Consider the following 20,623-nt stretch of genomic DNA (forward strand, 5'->3'; position numbering starts at 1 on the left):
TAATGCCTTAAAGAAGGCAATTCATATCTAACAGACCTTTCTGGGATAAATGTTTTCATGTGCCAAGCTACAAAACAAAATGCAGCATGCTCTTAGCCCTTCATGGAAATGGTGCATTTTAAACATCAGACCTGAACAACAGATTCCATCCTTGAGATCCAGGTGACTTTAACGCCTGTCTAGACATCAAGGGCCTCACAGACAGAGCCTCTTCTCAGATGCAAAATAGGTTAAGGCCAGGCACACGTGGGTGCTAACGTGTATCCAGAAAATAAAGCAGAAAATAATGACCTAAATAATCCAACCTGCAAGCTTCTAGTCATCACTGACACAACTGTTGGATCAAAATGAACCAAATCTTGAAAGTGTTAAGAAAGATAGAGCAAAGGGGCGTAGACGGGTGCTGATCAGTTTACAATGTACTCATCCTTTCTCAGTGTCTGTCCCCTGGAGAAAAACTGTAAGTCTGCCAGAAACCACTGCCAAATGATTTGTTTCTCTGATTACCTATTTTCCATTGAGATATCAACAATCCATAGCATTCCCCACTTATCTTAATAGCAACATGATTTAAATTATGAAATTACATCTACAGGATTCTCCTCCTCAAGTTCTTCCTGTCTGCATTCCAGTACATCACCTAAAATCAGTTACTGTACATCTGTATATTATATGAAAAAAGTCAAATTACAAACTAGTGTGTTGTATGTAACCCCAACTATATCTTAAAAAATTAGAAAAATGTCATTAAACTGACCAGATCATTTTTGTTCTTTCTATTCTTCAGCCTTCTTTAACTTGTTTCAATAGTATGCACTAATTATGTAAACATTGATGTATATATGCCAAAAACATTAACAAGTGTTTTCTCCTACGTAATTTTAGCATTTAGAATTTCTTATTTGGTTCACATTAATATTTTATATTATGAACTTTCTTTTGCTCATATATTAAAAAAGGAACCAAAAATTATTTTACAAAGAGATGCTTCTCAGTTCAAATTAAAATGTTTTAAACTAGTGTGGTTTCTTTTTTTTTAATGGAAAACACATAAGTTTTTGATAGAGAGGCAGTGAAAAACAAGCATTCTTTCTGCATCTCTCTAGGTTATTTTTTAATGTTTATTTATTTATTTTGAGACAGCAAGTAAGTGGGGGAGGGGCAGAGAGCGAGGGAGAGAGAGAGAATACAAAGCAGGCTCCACACTGTCAGTGTACAGCCCAACGCAGGGCTCGATCTCACAAACCATGAGAACATGAGAGGAGATCAAAAGTCAGATAATCAACCAACTGAGTCACCCAGGTGTCCCTGCACCTCTCTAGTATTTTACCTTTTCTAAGTCACAAATGGTGTATTACATTAAAGTAAGTCCATTTGTACTCAAAGTTTAGGATAAATTCGTTTACATAAAATAGCATATTTGTTCATCACAATGAAAACCACATATATTTTGCTGTTATGTTAAATAGAGCAGCACAAAAATTATGTATTTTTCACATAATAATGCTCATTCCCATTTACTGACCACCTACAAAATGGCAGCCACTCTGCTACATGCAACAGTTATGTATTTAATCCTCTCAAGAACCCTGTGTGAAATTACTGTATGTATCATTTTATAGGTTCAGAAAGAGAAGCTTTGTGCAATTGATTTCTGCTAAAGATCATCCAGACTGTTAATATCAAATCTTATCTCTGAAGAAGTCAAAGCTCGGACTTTTTCTGTAATACAGAAATTTCTATAATGCGTTATACCGATCCTGCAAACCTATAATGAGTATTGGTGCATGTGTGTTCAAAGTACCAAATACGCAAAAATGTGAAAAGTATATAGTATATAAAAGTAGCCTTATAAAACATAATTAGAACAAAAATATCTGCTATCAATAAACCCACCTGAGCAATAAGGTCCCACCACCTCTCAAAGTAAACTGAATATAGTTCTGGGTGCCATGAACTGAATTGCATCCATACCTCCAAGATCTGTATGTTGAAGACTTAACTTCCAATATGATATTATTTGAAGATGAGCCCTTTGGAACATAACTAAGTTTAGATGAGGCCATGAGGCTGGGCTCTCATGATGGGATTAATGACCTCATATGAATAGACACTAGAGCAAAAGCAGTCTCCCTGGGCTGCTCTCCATCCCCTCCTGTCCCTCCCTCAACCAACATATTGGCCTCTCAGTTCCTTAATTCTTCTTACCCAATCTTCCCTTCTCACTTTTTCAGGCAAGCACTCCTCTGTCCTTATCACTTAGAACTATTACAACTGACATCAAATATTCTGACCACTGTCTCCTATAATTCATAGATCTTTTTCTATTTCTTTGTACCTTCCCCTATCAGTCTGTCCCCTCCCTTTTTCATGTCTCTTCTAATAATAGTTCAGTCCTTGGTCCATGTTTTTTAACTACCTTCTAGAACATAACTTAAATTTCATTACTACATTAACCTTCCACTGAACACTTAGGAAGAAATCAATTGTCCTCCATACACTTATCTAAGAAGAATACTAGAGGAGAAAAAAAAAAATCACCAAGCTTTAGTACATACAACAACAATAAATTTAAGTGGTCCTCAACGCTGCTTGGAATTCTAGTATGTTTCCTAGTTTGCATCTTCTTATTTTCTACAATGACAGATGTAACAAGTAAGTCTACATTCTCACAGACTTAACAATTGGAAAGAGCTGAGGAGGGACTACCCACTTCAGAGAGTACGTACTCTTTAGTTCAACACCATACCAACCACCCAGCATGATTTAATTATAGATATACTTGTTGGTCTCTATAGACACTATTTGCAAAATCTACTTTGAGTATAACAAAATCTCTCTTGGAAGAATTAATATTTTTAAAATACCCATATTATCCAAGACAAATTACAGATTCAGTGCAATCCCTATCAAAATACCAATGACATTTTCCACAGAAAAAGAACAAACAATCCCACAATTTGTATGGAACCATAAAAGATCCAAACAGCCAAAGCAATGTTGAGAAAGAACAAACCTGGAGGCATCACACTCGCTGATTTCAAACTCTGTTAAAAACCTGTAGTAATTAAAACAGTATGGTATTGGTATAAAAACAGGTACATAGATCAATGGAACAGAACAGAGAGACCAGAAATAGACCCTCACATATATGGTCAATCAATTTATGACACAGGTGCCAAAAATATACAATGGGGAGAACTTTAGCACAACAAAGCAAATCATCAACAAAATGAAGTCAACCTACTGAAATAGAGAAAATATTTGCTAATTATCTGATAAGGGGCTAATGACAAAAATATATTTAAAAAACTCATAAGACTCTATAGGAAAAAATAAAACACAACAAAATACAGGAAACAAAAAACAATCCAGTTAAAAATGGGCAGAAAAAATCAGAATAAATTTATTTATTTGTTTGTTTGTTTATTTATTTATATTTTGAGAGGGACGGAGAGCATGAGAGCAGTAGGAACAGAGTCTCAACACAGGAAACCCACACAACCTTGAGATCATGACCCGAGCTGAAACTGAGAGTCAGACACTTAACCGACTGAGCCACCCAGGTGTGCCATGAATGGACAATTTTTGTAAAGACAAGCAGATGGCCCAGGTACATGAAAAGATGGTCTACATCACTAATCATCAGGTAAACACAAATCAAAACCACAGTGAGATATTACCTCACACCTGTCAGAATGGATCTTATCTAAAAGATAAATAGCAAGTGTTAGTGAAGATATGGAGAAAAGGAAACTTGTGCAGTTAGTGGGAATATAAATTGGTGCAGCAACTGTGGAAGGCAGTATGGAGGTTCTTCAAAAAATTAAAAATAGAAATGCCATATGATCCACAAATTCCACTTCTGGGTGCTCATCACAGAAAACAAAACCACTAATTTGAAAAGATAATAAGGCACCGCAAGTTCATTGCACCGTTATTTACAATAGCCAAGATATGGAAAAAAAACCTAAATGTCCACTGATAGATAAATGTGGCACGAGTGCATGTGGCGTGTGTGTGTATGCATATATATATATTCAATGGAATACCATCCAACCATAAAAAGAATGGAATCTTGCCATTTGTGACAACAAGGATAGGCTTTGAGGGCATTTTGCTAAGTGAAATATGTCAGGCAGAGAAGACAAATATTGTATGATCTCTCTTATATGTGGAATATAAAAATATACAAATAAAGGTGTACCTGGGTGGCCCAGTCAGTTAAGCATCCAACTTCGGCTTAGGTCATGATCTCATGGTTTATGGATCTCATCCCAAGTCAGGCTCTGTGCTTACAGCTCAGAGTCTGGAGTCTGCTTCAGATTCTGTGTCTCTCTCTCTGTCCCTCCCCCTCTCATGCTCTCTCTCAAAAGTAAATAAATGTTTAAAAAAAACCAATTTTCAAATAAATAAATAAATAAAAAAGCTTATAGATACAGAGAACAGATTAGTGATTGCCAGAGGCGGGGAGGGAGAGGATAGGAGAAATCGCCAAACTATTCTGGTTTTTTTAGTTTAAATAAATTAAAATTTTTAAAAAGTATAATGAAGTCCTTCCCACCTTAAAGAAACCCTTCTTGTACTGGAACCCAAGTCCCTTTCCAGTTTCTGTACTATGTCTCCTGCTAAGAGGGACAAAATATGTGATCCCAAGCATGGTACTTTGGCATGGGGGTTATTTTCAGCTGAAGACAACAATGACCCAGCAGATTCAAGACAAACTTTTACCTCTCCTTTGACTACCTAAAAGAATTTATATAGGGGGTCTGGCCCCAAAACAAAGCTACTACCAGAGATAACTTTTTATCTGACAGACCCATCTGTATGGTGGAGTGAGCATTTAAGTGCCAAAGAGCTGTTCCTCTTATGTCCTGTGAATTTCCCTCCTCCCCTTTGTAGTCCCAGGCCCCCATCCCATTCTTTAGGTCAGTATGGCATATAAGCCTCAATAGACTGACTTGTCCTTCAGTCTTATATGTTTTATGGGGCTTCCATACTTACATAATTCAACTTGTTTTTCTCCTGTTAATTTGCCTTATGTCAATTTAATTAATAGACCAACCAAAAGAACTGAAAACAGTAGAGTAAAAATTTTTCTTCTCCTACACCACACACAGACTCATCCCAAGGAAGAATTGTCTTCTAGTCCTGTTTTAAATACTCTACTTCACAACTAACTCACCACACATAAAATTCCATCAAAATGGTTCTCACCACAGTTCCCAATGATCTTTATGTCAAGTACAATAGAGATATAATAGACAATTTTAATCTGTTCTTTTTAATTTTGAAAATTTTTATACTGTTTAACACTGTTGGATCATCCTCTCCTCAAATCTTTTTTGTTGTTTTGTCTTTAATCCTGGCTTTTACATCACAATCTTCTGGGTTTTTTCCTCCTCATAATTCCTCCTTAGAGTTATTTATAGACTTTGCTTTTTTTTAACCTCATTAAAATATTAGTGTTCCTTGCGCCATGTCAGAAACTTTCTTCCCACTATATAAACTTTTGTTCTGATGACCCTTTCTATGCTAAAAAAAACTCCTATCTGTAATCTGAAATCTAAAAATTTGTATGAAGGAGAAGATGATAGGGAACCAGGACTTCAAAGGAAGGGTGATGAAGAAGAGCATATACAGATGTTTGATAATTAGATATTTGTCCCTTCATACAAATGGGTCATTCAGACAAAATTTACCTCTGCTAACAACCCATATTCTGGGAAAGCTCTTCTGGGAAAGATTCTCAATTAGATTTTTCTACAAAGTTAAGAAAGGGGCAAAACTTCTCTTGAGCCCATAGAGTCTCAATTGCCTTCAGTTTTGAATAATCCTCATGCCAACGTGGCCATCTTGGGATTACGCCAACAATACAGACACACATATACCACATATACACATATATCACCACACCACACCAAACTTCTTTGGTGTGTGTGTGTGTCTGTGTGTGTGACTACTGGACATCTATAATAAGATGATTCTGATACATCAAAATGTATTCAAAACAGAAATCGTTATTTCTCATCAATAATTCTACTTCTACCTCTATTTATTCTATTTGAAGAAGATAAAAACCCAGGGTACCCAAACTAGAAATCCTAGAATGGAAGGGGAGCAGAATTTGCCACAACAAAATACGCATTTTGCATAAGGATTATTTTGAGCTGGCAATTTTCAAGAAAAAGGAGATGTGGGAGGGATCTAAAATAAAAACAAAAGTTACTCTTTTGTAAGGGATATTTACATTTATAAGGAAATTCTCCATTTGTAAAAAAATGGTGTCTCTCTCTCAAAGCAGAAAGAGAAGGATGATAAACCTCTAGAAATTCTTATCAATGGAGAAGACACTGAATTAAATCTGTGTGACAGCCATACCCTTGTTTACTGTGCTTTTCCTGGAATCCTCCCATGACTGGATACTTACCTTTCCAACATCTTCTCATCAGAGGTGGTATTTAAGGTGATGGCTTGGGCCATTTCAGGGAGTTACTCAGCTTTTCTGGGTGTCTCCTATGTCTACAGGAGTTATACGTATTATTAAACTTTTCTTTTTTTCTTGTTACTCTGTCTTTTTTTACAGTGGTATTGTGGGGGGTCTGGACTAATAACCTAGAAAGATGGAAGATTATTTTACTCTCTTCCAGAATCAACATTTACACCATCCTCTTGCCTACCCCCCACAATCATTGACAAAATGCACAGATTTCTTTCTCTTAAATAACTCTCTCATAAACTCATTTCTCATTACCATCCCTTTAAACGAGGCTACCATCTTCGCTTGCCTAGGCCTACTGGCAGAACTTCTCTTCAAATCTAAAAATGCAGCTGACATCTTGTCACCACACTGTTACAGTCTGTCAGGGTTTCTAATTATTCTTCGAATGAAGCACAAACTGGGGCCCCACGAGATCTGATCTCTGCCTCACAGGCTGCATGTCCCGCAATTCTAGTCTTTCCTTCCCTTCCACTCAGTTCTCTAACTGTATTTTAAGTCTTTTAGTTTTATGGTTGAACCATATATTCACTCCTCGTCTAAGACTTCTTACATGCTTAAGACACCCTCTCCACTCTCACTGCTTCCTACAGACATGTCTTCCCCTTAAACAAGTATACGTGAAAATTCCCGTTGTGACTCCAAGTGTTCAAGAGAAACTTCTAATAATACCCAAGCTACAAAATACCTCAAGATTTCAAAGGTCTAACAGTTTATTTCATACACACACACAAAAAGACAAAATAATAAAATCAAGTATTAAAATGAGGACAATTTTGAATATATTTGGATTAAGAAATGTAAATAAATTCAAATTTATTTGAAAATAAAACTTAGATTATCTTAAAGGCTGAGATGTTCGTTGAGGTTATCTAGTCTCTCCTCTCAGTGAAGGAAAATGTATATATCTGGGTGAAAAGCATTTGTCATGCTCTTAGAAGCTATTAATATTACTGATTTTAAATCTTGGGCTTTGTTCACTCAAATTTTATCATTTTGACAAAACTGGGGAAAAATGAGATTAAGAAAACGTCAGATTTTTCTCAATCAATATGTTAACCTTCCATACAAACTGAAATCAAGCAAAGCCAAAGCAATATGCAGACACAATTTAGTCAATGGGTTAACTTTTATGATTTAACTCACCAAGATAAAATGAACAAATATCTTGTCACATAGGAGTTCCAAGTTGCCATGTCTGAGAGCAGGAATGAGCAGCTCATTGCGCCACAGAGAAAGAGGGAATCAAGCATTCATTAGCCAGGTGTCCATGCAGTCAGGTCATTTAAAGGCATTACACTTTCACTAGTAAAGAGAACTACCAAGGCTGGCCTAATCCTCCAGGGTGACTGTTGCTAGTCAACTGCACACTCACTCAGCTAGTGTGGTAGTTAAGATACATTATTTCCCAAACTATCTTCTCTGATCCAATGTTTGCCAGCTGTGAAATCTTAGACAAGTTTCTTAATCATTTTTAAGTTATAAAAAATATATAGTGCAATGCTTAGGACATAGTAAGCACTCTATAAATGCTATTTGCAGAGAAGGAAAAATATCTTTTCCCTCTACCTTTCTAAGCCCTTGACTGGAGCTCCTTGTAACAAAAGATAGACTTACAAGAGAAAAACATACAAATTTATAGAAGCTTTGCAGGACATGGGCCTTCTTAAGAAAATATACACCTGAAGAAATGGTTAAACCTTACTGTTTTTATGCCAGTTTTGAAGAAGAGTTAGAGCTTTGGAAAGATAGAAGAAAGATTATGAGCTAAGAATAGTAAACTGTGGGAAACTTAGCAAGATCATTCAGATTCTTCTCTGAGTCCCTTTGCCTTCAGAGATAAGGATGTTCTTTCCTCCTGGGACACAGAGGATAAAATCCTCACTTGAGAACTTTATGACCTGCTTCAGAGGAAGGTCAGAAGGTCCTTCCTTCACATGCCATTTCTCAAATTCCTTCAGTTTGAAATATTTAACACTATGTAAAGGTGCCATATTTTGAGGTAGCAATTCCTGAACACGGTCATATTCTTGTTATCATTTCTCTTTTTTAAAAAAAAATGGCTTTTGGTGTGGACTCACAGGTATAATGGGTTAAGAAAAAAGTGCAGATTCCACAAAGCCTCTACTTATAGAGACAATTTAAGGGCAGGAAAAACAATTCATTTTATGTGATTATTGTACAAGTTGAAGTTGAAATTTGAATTATCTGGATACATAAACTTTTCTTCGTTTTATACCCGCTGTGAACCAAGTTATAGTTTCTACCAAGATTCCCAAAGTAAATAAGCAGAGTCCGTTTATATTCATTTCCATACCAAGAATAATTTATTCACGTTCAAAAAACCACAAGAATGTGGTTCTCTTTTAAGCCAGGAAAAGGTCAGAGGGCACTCCTATTCTGTAAGGGCAAAGGGATGCCCCAGGACAATCCCTGAACAATGGCTTCTATAAGAACAATAATCCTCTGAGAATTGCAGCACTTTGTAGTATATGCTCTCTCTGGCCTAGCTTTGAAAGAAGGTTGTGAACTCGCAGAGGAAGCATCTGAAGCATGTTTACCGCATTTTTATGCAAAAAACTAACATGCACATCTCAATCACAGTAATGTAGGTCTTGTTACTTTGGATATCTCCATCAGTAACTACTATTCTGAAGACTCTTTTGTTTTCCTTTAGTATTCAAATTCCTGGTTGTCTACGTTCCTCTCCAACCCAATGCTTTCGCCTAGCTTTCAACATCCACATTGATAGGGTTCTAATACAATAGCCTCAGTCTTTCTTGAATGACTTACCTGCCACTCTGCTTTACTGCAAGCTTCCAACAAATTAAACATTTCCACCTCCAGTTTCACCAACTGCTCCTTTTCATCTGCACCGTCTATACAACCTTTAGCTTTCTGTTTCTCACACCCACTAATCCCAGTAACCTGCCCATTGTGACACTTGTTTATTCTCTGAGACTATTAGATTATTCCTGGTTTTGCTTGCCTCCACCTCCTGCTTAAACCACTGGTTAATAACAATCATTTCCACTAAGGACAGCATTGACTCCAAAATATATTTCATTCCTACTTTTGTAAATTCTCAGTTTTGGATAATTAATTCCTACCATCTTTAAAACAAAAAGGCAAAGACTCAGATAGAGCTCCATACTTGGATATAGCACATTACAAAAACCAATATGCATAATGTTAAATCATCAAAAAAACTAACTCAAGAACATGGTGGCAGAAAATAATTAAATTGCTAATGGTGTCAGTGAACTAGACTTTTATAAAACTAATTTCTACTTAAAAGTTTATTATATGCCTGCATTTTTTATACCTCTGTGAATGGATCTGTACCTCACAATTTTCTTTAATTTTACTTCTAACGGCTTTATTTTTTGTATTTAGTTACGTTAGTTTTATCATGACTCCAAGTTTTAAATTATTCAGATGAGGCACTGAGATTCCTTCAATGGGTTTCTTAATGTACATTTAATATTTCCAATACATTAAAATCACCAAACAACCAATAAAGTGGTATAATGTTATAAAATGACTAGATTATGAGTTTATATTTCAAATTCATTTTGTTGAATAATGTATTTCTGAGATATAAGTAGAATTTACTCATCTCCGAATAAATTTACTTAAGATGATCAATCTCTTTACTGTCTTAAAAACATTATAACATTTGGTGGTTTAAATAATAAAACATTTTTATAGAGTAATAGCACTAATCATATCCAATGTTTAAAAAACCCAAGTAGCCTGTTTTCTTTAATAACCTAAATTATTGCTTCTAAAATGTTTATTTCAAATTAAGATACCACTTAATAACTGTCGTAACTAAGATGCTTTCTCTTTAAAGTAACTGAAAATTCTAGTTCAAATTCATTTCAGAAATTAAAGAACTTCGTATCTCATACAACAGTAAACCCAGAAATATGATAGGTTCATTTATGGACCCAACAATGCCATCAAGCACCTACATTCTTTACATCTTTTTCAGGTATCATTAATGTATTTATGCATTTATCATTTATGCTGTGCCCTCCAATTAGATCTCCTAGTGGACAAAGATGAGCCCCTGTAGCAATTTGAAACATCTATTTCAGAAAGGAGCAATATCATGAGCTGGCATATGCCTTCTATTCCAGTATTCCCCTCGCTAAACATAATTTTTTTCCTATCCCACTTCCCTCCAGTCCGATTATTTCATGTAATTGACTGTGACTGGGACAAAGAAAAAAAGGTCCCCTCAATAAAGAATCACTAGCAAAGTGAACAGAACACCATGATTATTAGCTTAGGCTAATTAAAATTTCACATTTTTAGGAATGAATTGCCTTCCCCTGAGTCACGTGGGGTAGAGTGGACATCTGAATTAACACCAGAGTTCGATGAGAAAAGTGGAATAAGGAAATTATTTGAGTGGCCAACGAACAGTGTCTGCCACAGCAACAAGGAAGGGGCTCTGACTCTCAGAAGTAAAAACACACTTCTTATGAATCAATACGCAGGAGATGGAAAGGAAAACTGACTTCAGGTAAAGGATCACACGAGGCTTCAACTACTCAGTGTCATTCCAAGGGAATCTGAAGATCCAATAGGGGAGGGACATGAAGAAGCGTCAATGGTACCTGAGGCTTACCATCAAAGACACAAAGTGGAGCTACAAACAAGAAACAGACTGAAAGACAGTCCTCTCTCATTGGGATCTTGAAGCTACTGTCAGTTTACAAATACAAAACAATTATACTGCACCCAACCCTTGGAAATTTAAGGTGGTCCAGACCTACTAAAATTGGACTGATTTATGAATGCATAGCTCTTTTTGGTAATTATCTCTAATTAATAGGTTTAAAGAGATTACTTTTGTCATATATTTCAAAAAATAAAACTGAATCATCAATTTCAAATAAATCAAATATCAATACAAGAAACTAATTTTATAAATGGAGGTATCTCACAGAATTGTCAAGCCAAGCAAAAAGAAGAAAAGGAATACAGTGCAATACATTACATCATATATTCTTTAATTATAGGTCCTGTTCACGGCACAGGAGTTTTCTATACTTGTATGTATTCTACATGCTTATTTTCCAAAACTACTGGCACACATTTACATTTTTTTCACGTGAATAATATACACCATATAGCCAAATACATAATTTTAAGTAACTCAGCGATGCATAGAAAAAATCATCTCCATATATACACGAATTATTACTTTCTTCCTTAGCATTCACATGAAACTGCTAATACTAGCATAGTTACTTGTTACCAAGTAGAGTCTACAAAGATCCGTTTAACATTTCAATTCTCTATTGTAAAACATACCCGTTCTCTCTTAGAACTCAAAGTGTAGTGAAGGAGACAAAACATTTATATATGAAAAATAAACCAGCACCACAAGGCAAAATTCCCAGCTAAATCATAACCATTCCAAATATAGTTAATGCTATAATGTGAAAAAGAGAAATCTGTTTTTTAAATTTACATGTTCTGAAATGAAATTTAAATCCTTCTTTGTTGGACTGTCACTAAGCAAGATAACCAAAAACTGCACACATGCTTCTTCAATATAGCAAACACTCTAGAAAATAAGCATTATTTATTAGAAATTTACTTTCAAAAATATTTAGGATAGCTCTGTTTAACTAACACGTAAAACGGAGTTAAATAACTGTAATTTCTTTTAACCTCATTAAATGACTGCACAACCAATTGGCACCTCTGAAAAAAAATCAGTATAGATCTCCAGGGGTTCTTAACTTTTTTGTACCATAAATCCATTGGCAGTCTAATTAAATCTATGAACCCCCTCTCGAAAAGTGTTTCTAAATACATAAAAAATACATAAATTACGTAAAAGAAACAGACTTAAAATGCAGTTATTAAAATATAATTTAAGACATAGCCACCAGTCTATAGATCTACTCACATATGAAAAAATAGTCCCTAAAAGCAGATATAATCTGGAGAAATGGGGAAAATTTTTAAAAAGATAGCAGTTTTTTTTAAAGAATTCATCCAGTTAAAATTCTTAAACTTCCATTGGTAATTACTAACAAGTAAGGTCATTAACATGAAGAGAGAAAGGAAAAACATCCCTACAGTTCTAAGTTGCTCTGTTAAACCACTTACATAGTTCCCTATCTCCTGCCTTTGCCACCTGATCTGTCTTGAATGGCCTGGCCCCGCTTCTTTGCCTGCCAACTAACTCATCTTCATCCTGTGCCCAACAATCATCTCCACACTGTTGCCAGGCACTACTGCCCCCAATATTGATGAACCCCATCCCTACTCCTTCTACATCCTCTCCACTACAGCACATCATTTATGAAAATAAGTTCTATGTAAGTCTATTTACTTTAATTTGAGATACACCACTATCACTTGCTACTTAAAATGACAGAACTACAGAAAGTTTTAAAAAGTGATGGTCAATAAATATTTATTAAATTCATCTGGATCAGATCAGAATCCCTTTATTTGCCAATTCACAGGTTAAACAGTTACATTTTTCAGAATGAGAAGAGAATGGGTAATAAGGGTGCAAATTTTTATGTGGAGCCACTTAAAAGAAAATCAGTATCTCATTGAATAAGGAAGTCCCAAAGAAACATTTATTATATCAAGGCACAAAGCACTGTTCTTTAAAGCCTCCTCTGCACCACTCTAGGAAATTTCCTTTTTCCAAATTGATCATACGTTTCCTAGTCTACTTAATTTACTCAGTGAAGACTATGATAATTCAGATATTATAAATTTATTAGTGGTTCTTCCTTTAAAAAGGATTGAAGACAATATTGGCAATACAGTAAGTAGCTCTTACTAGTTTGGTATTAAGAATTTTAAAGGCCTTTCTCCTACACATCAATCATAATGATACATTACAACAGTGCAATTCACAAAATTTCAAAACAATATCTACTCTTACAAAGAAATGTTACTTGTTAGATCTGAAATATCAATAGACTTTTACCATTTCAGATGTCATTAGGTAATTTCAAACACAATTCATTTACTAAATTGTGACTCCTTAGCAATTCTCTCAAACTGTGTTTTGCTAGACTTCACTGCAAAAGCAGCATCTTCTGAGTAATTATAATCAATTACTAAATGCAGCACAGAGATAAATCACTTTGAAATTAATTCAGTTATATAATTGTTCTTTACAATAAGCCGCACTTTGTATTTATTGCTACCAGCAATGTTCAGCATTTATGCTGGAGGACGTGTTTATGATTATAATAGTGCACATCCTCAAGGAGGTATTAGTAAAGTTCCACCATCAACCATAATTCTGTATTTACTAGGAAGTTCTTCAAAGGCAAACAAAAAATTAGATTACAGAGAATAACATGCATGTTCACCTTTAAAAACACATCTTAAATAAAACTCTTTTTAGTACTTACCAAACTATGTTTTAACTCAAGTAGAAATCTGGATAAATTAACCTATTTGCTATTAAAATTTTACTTTAAAACACAGCACTTTCTTGATGACTGTAAACAGCTATGAGAGAAACCGAAAGGCTAAAATCAAGTTCCTTCTCTTAGACTAACTTTTAATTATTTCAAATTTGGAGGTCTGCTACCACAGCACAGATGGCTCAGTTTGCTTTTTAGCTAAAATGCTGTCTAAGACCAATACTACCCCATTTACAAACTAGGTGAGAAAGAGAGCTTAGTTACCTTTTCACGAAATTTTTCTGTAACTATTTGACAATGTTACACAGCCAAATCCTTAATGATTCAGTTGTTTTCTACCAGACCTCTCAAAACAAGCTGGTTTTGGTCATTTAAATAACTATCATCATTTCTACAAGAAAGTGGGCTAAAAATTGTACTCAGTCATTCAAATCTTCTCTTTGTTGCTAGCTCTGGCAAAGTTTATTAAGTTCCCTGAAATTCTTAGAGGACTTGTGGCTGAAGTTTCAGGAAACAAGTCAACTGTAACATCTGATATTCCTAAGAAAAAGCTATACAATACCAGGAAAACACTACATGTACACACAATTCTCACTTCACCACACCTTACAAACTTACCAGTAGTAGCTACCTTCCAAGAAGTGAATTTACCTTCTTCCAGTAGTTAACTGCACATTTGCCTGCACTCTACTCAAGAAAAGTAGAAAAGGCCTCCATGATTATGTCACCAGCAGCACCATTAACCAAGATTGTGGGTAGCAGATCTTTCCAACCTATTTTTCTCTACCTTTACAGGTATAAATAAAAGGCTGAAAACTCCTTTGGAATTCAGAAAAAATAAAGTCAAGAATCTCTGGCAACAGTTACCTTAAAAAGGTTTTAAATTAATGGTTGAAATTGGCCTCAAAACTATCAATTAATTGAAGTTATCTTTCCTTATAAAAATATTCCTAGCACATATGGAGAAACACCAAAAAATGTCATAATTACACATACATGTAAATACATTTATAGAGACATATCTAACATATACACAGAGGAAGAGAGAGAGAAGCATTAGTCACCTAAGCCCTGGAGGTTTCTAGTGTATTATCTGAACCTCCTCTTCAGAAGGAATATGATGAAAACAATATGTAGACACATTTATATACTGTGAATAGCAAAAAACAAACATGGAATAAAAGCATCTATTACTACCTAAAAATGCTCTCTTAGATGTATTTTAGAAAATACAGTTATTTAAAACTTTTTTAAAAGTCCTATTAATCATTGCAATCACAATTGTTACATAAATTAAACCATTTATTCATACTATGTGATCTGTGCCTTTATAACACTATCCTTACGTACACAGTATTGAAAGATGAAACCAATTCCAAATTTATAACTATGCCATTTCAATGAAAGCAGAAAATTGGCATTTATTCCCTTGCACAATATTTGTCAATTAACTGTCTTCTGGTGAAAAATAATCATGCACTATAACTATCATTAGAGTAGCTGAAAATATTTTCGAACTATAAAACAAACATAAAACTGGCAAATAACAGCCTAAAAATAGTATAAGCACTGTCTTCTAAGACTAATTCTGGAACAATGACTTTCAGCCATCATCTTTAAAATAAAGGCCTGAATTTAATTTCATATCTCCATTGTTTGAAAGCAAAGAGATTTCTCTGCTCAAAATTTATACCATTTTTCTTCTTCCAGTTTGAATATATTTAAGCTCCCATGGGAGCAAACTTAAGTTTCTTGATCTCTAAATGTAACAAGGCAGCACTATTAGATCCACCAGTCTCTGCTATGTTCATGCACCAGGGCTCAGGCAACCATGCCGTTGACTCCTGTAGTAACTAGTTTTGAATTTATTATCATATTCAAATAAAATAACGTTTTTTGTCACTTAGAGGTTTTAGAAAACAACTTGCAATTTTACAGAATGAATCACAAACAAATTTTCTGCTAAGTGAAATTTAATTAAAATTATCTAATATTCAGTAATGGAGATTAAGGATCTTCAAGATTTTTAATTTAAGAGCAAAAGCAAGGGGTACCTGAGTGGCTCAATCGGTTAAGTGTTCGATTTTCTTAGTTTCAGCTCAGGTTATGATCTCATGGTTCCTGAGTTTGAGTCCCACATCAGGTTCTGCATGGACAGCACGGAGCCTGCTTGGGACTCTCTCCCCCGCCTTTCTCCCTCCCTCACTTGTTCTCTGTCTCTCTCTCTCTCAAAATAAATAAAAATAAACTTTAAAAAAAGTATTAAAAGCAAAAGCAAAATTGGATATTTTATATTAAACTTACCCTAATATATCCTTGAATGTTCACTTGTACTTTGATTATTCAAAAAAGTGCTTATTTTGTTAACGTAACCATAAATTTAACTATTATCACCCATATATTGCTACTTTTTATACATTCATTATTACTAAAATAAAGTCTAAAAATAACCTATTATTTTATACATTCATTATTAATATAGTCTAAAAATCAGCTCTAAGTATTTTACCAAAAATTTTATTTGAACAATGTATCTATATTTATTGTCCTCTTTCTCTAATATAGTGACCTGTTCACGTGAAAATAAACATCCATGCATACAATGCAGTATATTAAGCTATAAAAAATAGCTTTTTTTTGGTGATTGACATTTCTAACTAAAAATGGAATATTTCACAATTATGATGTGTGGAACAAGTTCATGTTATTAATAGCAATATAGACAATAAATTATATGTTGGTAAAATTCTGGTAAAATCTAAAATAACACAAACAAAATCACAGTGCTAAGAATTTCAGTGCTGGGATTTGAATCCAAGTCTGCTGTTTCCTTGGACATAAAAAATATGCAATAAGTATTGGTTGAATCAACTAATGAAAGTCTCCTAAATCTACCCTCTAAACTCAAAAGGAAACTGTTGTGGCCTTTGGGAAAAGAGAGTTTATTTGTACACCATAAATGTAATTTTAGTCCCTCAAGTGTTATTTCCGAGAAGGGAGCCAAATTCTGCAAATATATTTGGTAACTTCTCATGAAGGCAAAATTGAGCTGGGCTTAAAAAATAACTGGTCCTCAGTATAAATATAAACCAAAAGAAAAATAAATTAATTTGCTGATTGTATTTTTCTGAGAGAATGACTCAGCTTTAATCATAACAATATCTCACCCAATATTCTCAAAGATTAAAATTTGATTAAACTAAAACTACAATAAAAATGCAATAATAATTTTATAAATTAAATAGATACGTCACTATAACATGTGTATACTAGATAGAAGTGTGACTATTTTACTCCTATAATCTCAGTTGAGTCAACTGAGTCAGAAACTCTATGACCTTTACATTTTTAAAAACCTATTAACATAATTTCATCTCTTTAATGCTCACAGTAAACTTGTAATTACATAAAGAAAAGTTTCTTTACTTTGCAAGTGGAAAAACTGAAATCATAGGGAAAACACTTTGCCAAGTGTGATTCATAAAGTCAATCTCAAAGGGCAGGCTGATACTCACAATCTCAAACTCACCAATCCCATGGAAATACAATACATATTAGTGTTTTGTACCATTTAACTCCCAAACTCACAACAGTAAAGCAAATTCCCTGAGAAGGAAAGAAGGAAGGGAAAGAAAGGAAAGAAAGGAAGGGAAGGAAGGGAAGTTAAGGAAAGGAAGGAAGGAGGGAGGGAGGAATGAAGAGGAAACAAGTTTTACACATAAAAGAAGGATCTGAATTGTAGATAAGGCTCTGAGTTCCTGGCTAATCTGGAACTTGGAAACAGCAGGGCCTTAAGAATTAGGCAAATGCTGTGTGAAACAGCGAGATCACCCCAATTTCTTCTACTCCTCCAGGAGAAAGGGCAAGATCTATTTATGGGGGTTACTGTTGACAAACACAAGGAAGACGAACTAAACATGTTTTACACTTTAACTCCATGACCCAAATCTGTGCCATTTGAGAGTATGTAATTGAATTATTCAATTTAGGTGGAAAACCATCTGCTCAAAGTCCAAGTCTTTGGTTATTACTAGCCATGAAAACAAAGAAAGTCAAGGTCAAGGGACTGAAGTTGCAGCAAGCCCAGTCCAAGATGAGGAGACAAATGGCAACAAAATGTGAACGCGAACAAAATATAATCAGCAGAGGCCACAGCATCAGGCCGCCAGCAATTCCACTGCAACACTGATAAGTGAGACTTCCCTCCTAGAGAACTTCTACCCCTCTCCTCTGTCACCACCGACTGCACTCTGTGCTTAGTTTATTTTTTTGCCAAGAAGACTGATCTTAGTCACCTAAAAAATCTCATTGCAAAAGAAACCCCTTGTTTAAACCCAAGTACCCACCAGCTCCTTTCCAATTATCCCTTGCAAGTTCCCCCGTCTCTTTCATGCCGGGCTACTGAGCCCAGTCTGGTTTGGCTGCTGGCCAGGTTCCTCTCTTCTTTCCTTGTCAGTCGTAAAAACTTGGAAAACACTCCTGGACAGCTCAAGGAGACCTTTTAATTATGCAATGGGGCAGTACCTTCGCCTGTCTGCTGTTTCCAGCAAGGCTTGGAGTCGCCAGAGACTGCACTCTCCCAATTGGTGGGTTTTCTAGCAAGGCTACTTGTTTATGTGGGGGAAGGAGGGAAAGACTGGCAGAGAAAGGGGGCGATTTGCACATCTGGAAATATTCCAACTCCTCTCAGACTTTCCTACCTCCTAACGCCCGCTCTCATTACTGCCCTCCCTTAGCACTTTATCATCCATTTGGTATAACAGACACAAAAATCATCATTATTGTGGTCTCCGACTAGTCCTCGAAATTAACAAGAGCAACCCGTAACTAGAACACGCCCCAGAAACTTTCACTCCTGGGTTGATGCAACATTTTTTTCAAAGCAGGTCCAAAATGACCTTGATTAAATACTTCCTAATTGATTGCCTTATACTTCCACAAACTTGCAGACTGAAATAGAACATGTCAGTGTCTGATTGCACGTGAAAGTAAGGCGAGCTCAATTGAGAAAACCTGCCAGGAACCAGGAAGGGGTTCTACCTAGACCGACGTCCTACACCTACTAGGGGTTTGCCCAACGTCCTAAGTAGACTCGCCAAGTCCAACACCAGCTACGCTATCCTTACGCTACCCTGGCACGCTAGTTCCAGCTGCAGCGTCCGGCTTCCTGTTCAAGTCCCATTCAACATCGTAAACACATTCCAAGAAAACCAGCCTGCCCAGAGTTCCCTCCCGCACACAGGGAAGTCGGCGCGATGCCCTGGGAGCCACACGGGAGATCCGATCGCGCCGGGTGCTGATCCGCGTAGTGAGCCAGCCCACGGGGAGACGGCCCCGGGCGAGCGAGCTTGAGCCCAGGGTCTCCTCAACGCGCCGCGCCGTGCTCCCCTCTTAACGTAGCGCACGCCGCAAGGAACTACTCAAGCCACCCAGCCAAAGGTTAACCGCGTGGGCGCCGCCCCCGAGTTGGGGCCCTCCCAGTCCTGGCTTTAAAGAATCCTGAGCCCGGCCTAGGAGCTTCGCGCCTCCCCGCCCCCATGCTCACACTCCGTCCTGGAGCCAACAAAAGGGACGTTACGCTGCAAGAAGTTTCGCTCCTGGGTCGCCTGGCTGTGCCGGGGCGATGACTTGCCGGCTCAGTCCCGTCGGGTCCACGCACCTTCCGCCGGGCTGAGCCACCGGCGCCCCGCCGCTACCCCCGTTTCCCCAGCTCCCGCCCACCGGCCCTGGCCACCCGGCCCAAAGTTACCACAAAGGGCTAGGGGAGGATCCTGGAGCGGCGAGCCCGCTGCGTCCCCGACCTAACGTTAGGCTCTCCGTCATCCCTCAAGCACTGCAATGGCAGTCGTCAACAGGTCCTCGCCTCCTTTCAGGCTGGGAGACTCCCTGCGCCTTCCACTGCCCTAATTTTTGCAACCTGCCTGCGGGCGGCTGCGGCGACGCGCAGCCCCGCGCCCTCCTCCCCAGGCACCCGCGGCCGGCGCTGACCCCCGCCCGCCTCCCCTCGGGATGTCAGCGTGGAAGAGGCTGCGCGCTACCTGACGGGAGGCTGGGCTTGCAGCCGGGGAGACCCCAGATAAATCGCTGTCTCTCCATACCTTACGGACCGATGCGGTCGGGTCAGGCTTCGGGCAGGGGCGTGGAGAGCTGCCGCGTCCTCGCAGCCGAGCGATCTCCGCTCCCACACCGCCGGGGCGCCGTTTCTGCGGCCGAGAGGGAAAGTTTCTCGACGTCAAGACACTGCTGGACTCGGGACCCTCCGGCCCCGGTGCCCTCCTTCTTCGCGCGCTCTGCCCCCTCCCTCCTCTTCCTAACCCGCTGAAGCTAAAACTGGCGGCGGCTGGGGCTCGAGGCGCGGGGCTCCGGGTCGCTCCCGGCTGGGAACGCGGGGCTCCCCCTCTCGGCCAGAAGGAAACTCTCAGACTCCGGCTGGCGCACTTCTGGCGGTCTCCTTGGTCACTTGCAAACGGGACGCCTGTGTTCCGAGCTCTCTGACTTGCTTCAGTCTGATCGTCGTTTCCTACGGGCCCACTGGGCTGTCTGGCGTTTGCAGGCGGGACGAAAGGAAGAGAGAGAAACTGTAGCGGGAGAGACCTCACCTTACCCGGTGCTGAGCCGGGACAGAAGCAAAAAACACAGGTCCCCCAGCCCCCTTCTCCTGCCTCTCCCCTCCCCCCTCCCGCCAAGTTTCCTTTTGAAC

The 20,623-nt window shown here is 37.6% G+C and overlaps 1 protein-coding gene across 9 annotated transcripts in view; it reads right to left on the bottom strand.

The window, feature by feature from the left end:
- The window catches only part of GULP1 (GULP PTB domain containing engulfment adaptor 1), a 277,575-nt gene extending 257,158 nt beyond the window's left edge, over nucleotides 1-20,417 (bottom strand). For 6 of the 9 annotated variants that reach the window (XR_005530887.1, XM_039246557.1, XM_039246559.1 and 3 more), the window contains exon 1: nucleotides 20,022-20,417. The gene's annotated coding sequence lies outside the window, so the exon portion shown is untranslated. The remainder of the gene's footprint in view (nucleotides 1-20,021) is intronic. The other 3 variants (XM_039246561.1, XM_039246563.1, XM_039246562.1) reach the window with 3 other exon arrangements.
- Between the last annotated feature and the right edge of the window lie 206 nt (nucleotides 20,418-20,623).

This window comes from Hyaena hyaena, unplaced genomic scaffold (assembly GCF_003009895.1).
Source record: "Hyaena hyaena isolate Hyena2069 unplaced genomic scaffold, ASM300989v1 scaffold_283, whole genome shotgun sequence".
NCBI lineage: Eukaryota > Metazoa > Chordata > Mammalia > Carnivora > Hyaenidae > Hyaena > Hyaena hyaena.